This window comes from Leopardus geoffroyi, chromosome C3 (genome assembly GCF_018350155.1).
Source record: "Leopardus geoffroyi isolate Oge1 chromosome C3, O.geoffroyi_Oge1_pat1.0, whole genome shotgun sequence".
NCBI lineage: Eukaryota > Metazoa > Chordata > Mammalia > Carnivora > Felidae > Leopardus > Leopardus geoffroyi.
The window spans coordinates 24135838-24145454 of NC_059338.1; positions in this window are offsets into that span (position 1 = coordinate 24135838).

The window sequence follows — 9617 nt, forward strand, 5'->3', positions numbered from 1 at the left end:
TATCATATTACAGATCTCCATCTATTTGATTCCAACCTGGTTTTATTCCCCTCTCTCTTATCCTCACTCATGTGGGTTTATTTTTTCTATAAGACATCAAGATTGGGGAGCCAGGGTGGCTCAGTTGATTGAGTGTCTGACTTCAGCTCAGGTCATGATCTCGCAGTTCATGAGTTCAAGCCCCTTGTCGGGCTCTGTGCTGATGGCTCAGAGCCTGGAGCCTGCTTCCAATTCTGTGTCTCCCTCTTTCTCTGTCCCTCTCCCTCTCACACTCTGTCTCTTTCTCTCAAAAGTAAAATAAACGTTAAAAAAATTATAAAACATTGAGATTGTCTTATTTGTTCCATGGACTCTAATGTTTTCTGCCCCAGGTGTGCCTTTGTTTATAATATTCTCCCTACCTGAACATTCTTATAATTTGAGTATAGATTGGGGGAACCTTCTCGGGCCATCTCAGAGTTAGCACGATGCTTTCACATTATGTTTATGTGGTGACTGCTGTTAATTAACTAATTGATTTCTCAAATTCCTGTTGAATAGATGTTGAAACTGGTCGTCTGCAATAAGACCTTGCAAACAACACTACAGCCGAGAACATATATAAATGTGAGATATGAAGACTGGTCATTTCTACCGAATAATAATAATAATATTTATTGAGTGCATATTAAACATTAACTTAGGCAAATCTCACAACAATCATATGAAGTACATCACTTTATGCCTATGTCTATGAGGGAACTGGAACACCCACGTACAGAACTTGTCCAATGGTCATATGATAGTAAATTGGGGACCAGGATACATACCCAGGCAGTCTAATTTCAAAGCCCACATTCAACCATGGCCATAATGCCAACATAGTCCCATAAAACAAAATCAAGTTTAATCCACAAGGCAAAATGCATTCATGGCACCTGCAAAGAAATGCAGGTCTGTTGAAGTTGATTCTTAGTGACTGAGAACAATTCTGTTAGAAATTACATATTTTTATTAATGGCGGAATTCAACTTCCTACCCTGGAAATAGATTTCTAATGTTTTGTTTTCTAGCTATTGTTGAAGTAGGCAAATTGCTTAACTTTTGTAGGACTGTTTCCTCAGTCAGAAGGGCAGATAATACAACCTGCCCCATATGATCATTGTAAGTGTTAACTGAAAGAATGAATGCAAAAGTGCCCAGTACAGAACTAGGCAATTTACATACTACGTAACAAATTGCCTTAAAAAATGTGTGTAACAAATTGCCTCAAAATACAGTGGCTTGAAACAAAAAGCATTTATTTTTCTTTATTTCTGTGGGCCATCTGGGGGGGTCAGCTGATTGAAGTTGAGCATGGCTGGGCTTGACTCCAAGCTGCAAGTTGAAAGTCTGCCTTTATCTGTCTTGTCCTCCTTGGATCAGCAGGGTAGTCGGGGGCACATTCTGTTGTTGTTGTTGTTTTTTAATGTTTATTTATTTTTGAGAGAGACAGAGTGTGAGCAGGGGAGGGGCAGAGAGAGAGGGACACACAGAATCTGAAGCAGGCTCCAGGCTTTGAGCTGTTAGCACACAGCCCTAGGCAGGGCTCCAACCCATGGACCACAAGATCATGACCTGAGCCGAAGTCAGATTGTTTACCTGACTGAGCCACCTAGGTGTCCCGGTTGGGGGCACATTCTTATCTCAATGATAGAAGAGCAAGAAAGCAAGCCAAGCCAACCTTAAGCCTGTGCTTCCATTGTGTCTGCTTACATGCCATTGGACAGAGAAAGTCACATGGTTAAACATCAGGTCAAGGGACAGGAAATTGCACCCTGCTTCTGCTGGAGGGACCCCACAAATTCACAAGGCAAAGAGTATGGAGAGGGAGAGGTGAAAATTGACTAAAATCTATTCTGTAACTCATAAACACTTTGCACAGATCTGTCATCTATAGAAGCCAAAATGATAGTGACAGTTCTTTCAACTGTCCTTCTTATAGTTAATACCATCAAAGATTATTCAAGGCATTTCCTGTGCTATAAATATTGCCTCAGGTATAGACCTTCCTTCCTTCTTTCCATCCTTCCTTCCTTCTTTCCTAAACTTTGACTAGAAAAATAAGAATAAAAGTTCAAATAAGTATTTTGTCCTCAATAATCATATCTAAAATATGTTACTGACAGTGATTATTACATAAGTTTGTCTCTTTCCCCAATATCTGAGATAATAAGCTATAGCATTCTAAGTAATGATTTCACCCATCAAAATGTCTAATTAAAATAATAATAATAATTAGTTTTAGTGTGCTGTCATTGAGATTTTTAATTTGGCATTACCTTGCTTAATAATATATTCTAAACCCCTGGTAATGTTCAGAATCTCTGACACAGAATTCTTATATATAGCAGCCTTTTTCTCTGCCTGAGAACTGAGCCACTGATAGAGCTTTAGAGAACATTCCTTAGTTATCTGGCAACATGGTGTTTTCTCATACTGCAGCCCAGAATCAAAGACTTGCCCATTTGATGACAGGCTCTGCCAGAAGAACTGCAAGCCTTCCTAGCAGGACAGAGCCTTTATCAAGAAACTTAAGGCACAAAAGCCCACCAGGGCACATGCTTTCTGCAGGCCTATAGATCCCCAAATAAGGAGGTGATGGACAGGACCTGAGATCTCCATGTTCTTGGTACTTGCTCCCAAAAGTATCATTCTGAGAGGCCAAGAATATTGCTCTAAAGACTGTCTCCACCTCCACCTCTTGGCAAGTTCAGGACTAAGGAATAGGGTCTAATACATGTCTAGAAATGAGTCTTTAGCCATAATCAGAGACATAAACATATAACCCAAAAAGTATTAATCACAATATTAATTATAGTGTCATGTAAGAAAAAGAGTCTAAATATCCATTACATAGTCAGGATTCACAAAATAGAATATAAGGATAGGAGCTGAGAGACAATAGCTTTATAACTGACCATAGAAAATGTTTACATTTTGGTGTATATAAATGATGGTATATTATGCAGTTTTAGAAATGTTTCGAGGAATGCTTCAAAGCTTTGAAAAGTCCCACAGTATAATACGAAATTTAAAAAAAAAACAAGACTATAGATGCGTCTAATATAACATTCAATATACATATGAAATTGAGATAGCCCCACAAAGAAAAACATAAACATACTAATAAAAAATATGTTTAGAGCATGTAAGTTTTTTCTGTGTCTTGTGTCCATGAAATACAGCCAGACCAACACTAAACCATCCTACACACCTAGAAAAATGATTGGAGGATTAACACAACAATCTGCACAAACTGAACCACAGAATTCAGCACGTACATGGCGTGGAGAGGTGAACTTGGGGAGGGAAAAGCCGGCGACAGGCAGAGAGAGGGCAGAGACTGGAGGGGGAGAATACGGAAAAAGCACCCCTCCCCAAAAGCAGCTGGAGAGAAAGTTGAAAATTGGAAACAGCCGCAGGGACTAAACTAAAAAGGGAGAAAGGAGAAAGAGGAGTGCAAAGTCTGCAACTCTGCAGCTCAATACCTGTCGGTGCTCTGGTGGGAAGGCGAATCCCCAGGAACAGAGTGGGGTCCGGGAGGTTCTCAGACCACACGGGGAAAAGCGGTTCCACTGCTGGAAGGACATTTGGTGGAGACTATTGAAGCCACCTGGTCCCAGCAGACCCCAGAAAACGGCCACATTCGCTGGTGCTGGAACAAGGTCGTTAACGGTGAAGCCTGGTGTCAGATGTGTGTTGTGATTTTCCACAATCCCTGAAAAGCTGCTGCTATGCTATCTCACGGACTTTTTCGGGGGGGGGGGGGGGGGCTGGCACCTGGCCGCAGTCTCGGGGCACTGGCAGCAGCAGAGTCCAGCAGGCGTTCCTGGGTGCAGCCATTATTCGGCCATTGCTCGGTGAGACCCTCCCGCAGAGGGGCGGAATGGGTCAAAGCCACTCCGGTCCTTCAGAAGTAAGGGGCCGGGGAAAACAGCCACATCTGAGACAAAACTCAGGAGAGAGGTACTGCCTGGGGCTTGGTCATGGACAGTGAAGGAGTGAGGAGTGGACGAAAGCTGAAGACAGAGGACAGGTGCACGACTGCTGACTGCAGAGAACAGAGTTCCCATACTGGAGGCTGGATTGCTGGGTGACATCATTTTTCACCACTCCTGCGCATGCGCATAGGTAACTAGGAGCAAGGTCTGCAACAATCCACCCCAGTACGCTAGCAGCGCCATCTAGTGTAGACCGGAGCCGTTACACTGAGCCCCGCCCAACTGGGCCAACTTCACTCTTCAAGAACACAAGTCTCACCGTCTACTTAGTTTATGGACTATAAAACACTACATAGTCTGACTTCTAGGGGGAAACAAAGTAATTTCAGTCCTATTTCAACCTGTTAGCAGGTCGATCTATTCAATTTTATTTCTCTCTTTTATCTCTTTTACACTACTTTTCTTGTTCTTGAATACAGAAAGAGAAAATATTCCTTTTTATTTTCAGTTTTTATTAAAAATATTTTTCCTTAATTTTTTTACTATCTTTTTTACTTTTGTGTAATTTCTTCAAATTCTATCTTACTTCCATCAATCTATTTTAGTCTACTTCAGTGTATTCACATTTTCAAATTTCAAACTATTTCCTTGTTTTCTTTTTTCTTTTTCTTTTTTCTCTTTTTTTGTTGCTTTTCTTTTTCTTGAATGCAGAAAGTGAAAAACTTAATTTTTAGTTTCAATTTCTATTAAAGATACTTTTCTTTAATTTTTTTATATTTTTTGCTTTTATGTAAATTTTTTCAAATTCTATTTTACTGCCATCATTTTATTTTAGTCTACTACAGTGTATTCACTTTTTCAAATTTTCAAACGATTTCTTTTTTTTTCTCTTTTTTCTCTTTTTTGTTTTTTTCCTTTTTCTTGAATACAGAAAGAGAAAAAAATTCATTTTTATTTTTAACTTTTATTAAAAATATTTTGTGTTTAGTTTTTTCCTATTATATTCTTTACTTTTGTGTAAATTTTTTCAAATTCTATTTTACTTCCATCATTTTATTTTAGTCTACTACAGTGTATTCACTTTTTCAAATTTTCAAACGATTTCTTTTTTTTCTCTTTTTTCTCTTTTTTGTTTTTTTCCTTTTTCTTGAATACAGAAAGAGAAAAAAAATCATTTTTATTTTTAACTTTTATTAAAAATATTTTTCTTTACTTTTTTCCTATTATATTCTTTACTTTTGTGTAAATTTTTTCAAATTCTATTTTACTTCTACCATTTTATTTTAGTCTACTACAGTGTATTCACTTTTTCAAATTTTCAAACGATTTCTTTTTTCTCTTTTTTCTCTTTTTTGTTTTTTTCATTTTTCTTGAATACAGAAAGAGAAAAAATTCATTTTTATTTTTAACTTTTATTAAAAATATTTTTCTTTAGTTTTTTCCTACTATATTCTTTACTTTTGTGTAAATTTTTTCAAATTCTATTTTACTCCCATCATCTCATTTTAGTCTACTTCAGTGTATTAATTTTTTCATATTCTCAAATGATTTCCTTTTTTTCCCCACTTTTTTTCCCTCTAATCTGTGAAACCACTTTCAACACCCAGACCAGAACACCCTAGGATCTAGCATCATTTATTAGATTTTGTGTTTCTGTGTGTGTTTAATTTTTTAATTGTAATTTTTTTAATTTTAAATTTTTTTAGCTTTAATTTTTCTACCTCATTAATTCCTTTCTCCCTTCAAAATGACAAAATGAAGGAATGCACCCCAAAAGAAAGAGCACAAAAAAACGACAGCCAAGGATTTAATCAACACAGATACGAGCAAGATGTCTGAACCAGAATTTAGATTCATGTTAATAAGAATACTAGCTGTAGTCAAAAATAGATAAGAATCCCTTTCTACAGAGATAAAAGAAGTAAAAAATAGAATGAAATTAAAAATGCTACAACTGAGATGCAATCACAGATGGATGCAGCGGTGGCAAGGATGGATTAGGCAGAACAGAGAATCAGCAATACGGAGGACAAACTTATAGACAATAATGAAGCAGAAAAAAAAGAGGGACATTAAGGCAAAAGAGCAAGATTTAAGAATTAGAGAAATCAGTGACTCATTAAAAGGGAACATCAGAATCATTGGGGTCCCAGAAGAGGAAGAGAGAAAAATAGGGCTAGAAGGGATATGTGAGCAAATCATAGCAGAAAACTTTCCTAACCTGGGGGAAGACACAGACATCAAAATCCAGGTAGCACAGAGGACCCCCATTAGATTCAATAAAAAGTGACCTTCAACAAGGCATATCAGAGTCAAATTCATAAAATACTCAGGCAAGGAGAGAATCATGAAAGCAGCAAGGGAAAAAAAGTCCCTAACCTACAAAGGAAGACAGATCAGGTTTGCAGCAGACCTATCCACAGAAACCTGCCAGGCCAGAAAGGAGTGGCAGGATATATTCAATGTGCTGAATCAGAAAAATATGCAGCCAAGAAATCTTTATCCAGCAAGGCTGTCATTCAAAATAGAAGGAGAGATAAAAAGTTTCCCAAACAAAAATTAAAGGAGTTTGTGACCACTAAACCAGCACTGCAAGAAATTTTGAGGGGAACTCTCTCAGGGGAGAAAAGATTAATATATATATATATATATATATATATATATAGAGAGAGAGAGAGAGAGACAGAGAAAGAGAGACACAGAGAGAGAGAGAGACACAGAGAGAGAGAGAGAGAGAGAGAGAGAGATAAAAGATTTGTGGATATATATATATATATATATAGAGAGAGAGAGAGAGAGAGAGAAATAAAAACCAAAAGCAACAAAGATTAGAAAGGACTGGAGAACACCACCAGAAACTCCACTTCTACAAGCATCATAATGCCAATAAATTCATATATTTCAGTACTTACTCTAAACGTCAATGGACTCAACAGTCCAATCAAAAGACATAGGGTAACAGAATGGATAAGAAAACAAGATCCATCTATATGCTGTTTACAGGAGACCCACTTGAGACTTAAAGACACCTTCAGGTTGAAAATAAGGGGATGGAGAACCATCTATCATGCTAATGGTCAACAAAAGAAAACTGGAGTAGCCATACTTATATCAGACAATCTAGATTTTAAAATACAGACTGTATCAAGAGATGCAGAAGGGCATGATATCATAATCAAGGGGTCTATCCACCAAGAAGACCTAACAATTGTAAACATTTATGCACCAAATGTGGAATAAACCCAAATGTATAAATCAATTTATCGCAAACATAAAGAAACTAATCAATAGTAACACCATATTAGTAGGAGTTTTCAACACCACACTCACAGCAATGGACAGATCATCTAATCAAAAAATCAAGAAGAAAACAATGGCTTTGAATGACACACTGGACCAGATGAACTTAACAGATATATTTACAACGTTTAATCCAAAAGCAGCAAAACATGCATTCTTCTCCAGTGTACATGGAACGTTCTCCAGAATAGACCATATACTAGGACACAAATCAGCCCTAAGTAAGTACAAAAACATCGAGATCATACCATGCATATTTTCAGACTACAACGCTATGAAACTCGAAATCAACCACAAGAAAAAATTTGGAAAGGTAACAAATACTTGGAGACTGAAGAGTATCTTGCTAAAGAATGAATGGGCTAACCAAGCAGTTAAAGAAGAAATTAAAAAGTATATGGAAGTCAATGAAAATGATAACACCACAACCCAAAACCTCTGGGACGCAGCAAAGGCAGTCATAAGAGGAAAGTATATAGCAATCCAGGCCTTCCTAAAGAAGGAAGAAAGATCTCAGATACACAACATAACCTTACGCCTTAAGGAGCTGGAAAAACAACAGCAAAAAAACTCCAAAACCAGCAGAAGACAGGAAATAATAAAGATTAGAGCAGAAATTAATGCTATCGAAACCAAAATAACAGTAGAACAGATCAATGAAACCAGAAGCTGGTTGTTTGAAAGAATTCACAAAATTGATACACCACTAGCCAGTTGGATCAAAAATAAAGGAAAGGAACGGAACCAAATAAATAAAATCAAGAATGAAAGAGGAGAGATCACAACCAATACAGCAGAAATAAAAACAAAAATAAGAGAATATTATGACCAATTATATACCAATAAAATGGGCAATCTGGAAGAAATGGAAAAATTCCTAGAAACATATACACTACCAAAACTGAAGCAGGAAGAAACAGAAAATTTGAACAGACCCATAACCAGTAAGGAAATCGAATTAGTAATCAAAAATCTGCCAAACAACAAGAGTCTGGGGCCAGATGGCTTTCCAGGGGAATTCTACCAAACATTTAAGGAAGAGTTAACACCTTTTCTCTTGAAGATGATCCAAAAGATAGAAATGGAAGGAAAACTTCCAAACTCTTTCTATGAAGCCAGCATTATCTTGATTCCAAAACCAGACAGAGACCACACTAAAAAGGAGAACAATAGACCAAATTTCCCTGATGAACATGGATGCAAAGATCCTCAACAAGATATTAGCCAACAGGATCCAACAATACATTAAAAAAGTATTCACCACGACCAAGTGGGATTTATACCTGGGATGCAGGGCTGGTTCAACACCCACAAGACAATTAACATGATTCATCACATCAATAAAAGAAAGGACAAGAGCCATATGATCCTGTCAATAGATACAAAGAAAGCATTTGACAAAATACAGCATCCTTTCTTCATAAAAACCCTCAAGAATGTAGAGATAGAAGGAGCATACCTCGAGATTAAAAAAGCCATATATGAACGACCCACTGCTAATATCATCTTCAATGGGGAAAAACTGACAGCTTTCCCCCTAATTTCAGGAACAAGACTGGGATGTCCACTCTCGCCACTGTTATTCCACATGGTATTGGAAGTCTTAGCCTCTGCAATCAGACAACACAAAGAAATAAAAGGCATCCAAATCAGCCAGAAAGAGGTCAAACTTTCACTCTTTGCAGATGACATGATACTCTATATGGAAAACCCAAAAGATTCCACCAAAAAACTTCTAGAATTGATTCATTAATTCAGCAAAGTGGCAGGATATAAAAATCAACGCACAGAAATTGGTTGCATTCCTATACACCAACAATGAAGCAACAGAAAGAGAAGTCAAGAATCGATCCCATTTACAGTTGCACAAAAAAACCATAAAATACCTAGGAATAAATCTAACCAAAGAGGTGAAAAATCTATACACTGCAAACTATAGAAAGGTCATGAAAGAAATTGAAGAAGGCACAAAAAAATGGAAAAAGATTCCATGCTCCTGGATAGCAAGAACAAATATTGTTAAAATGTCAATACTACCCAAAGCAATCTACATATTCAATGCACTTCCTATCAAAATAACACCAGCATTCTTCACAGAGCTAGAACAAATAATCCTAAAATTTGTATGGAACCAGAAATGATCCCCAATAGCCAAAAAGATCTTGAAAAAGAAAACCAAAGCAGGAGGCATCACAATCCCAGACTTCAAGCTATACTACAAAGCTGAAATCATCAAGACAGTATGGTACTGGCACAAGAACAGACATTAAGGTCTATGGAACAGAATAGAGAACCCAGAAACAGACCCACAAACATATGGCCAACTATTCTTTGACAAAGCAGGAAAGACTATCC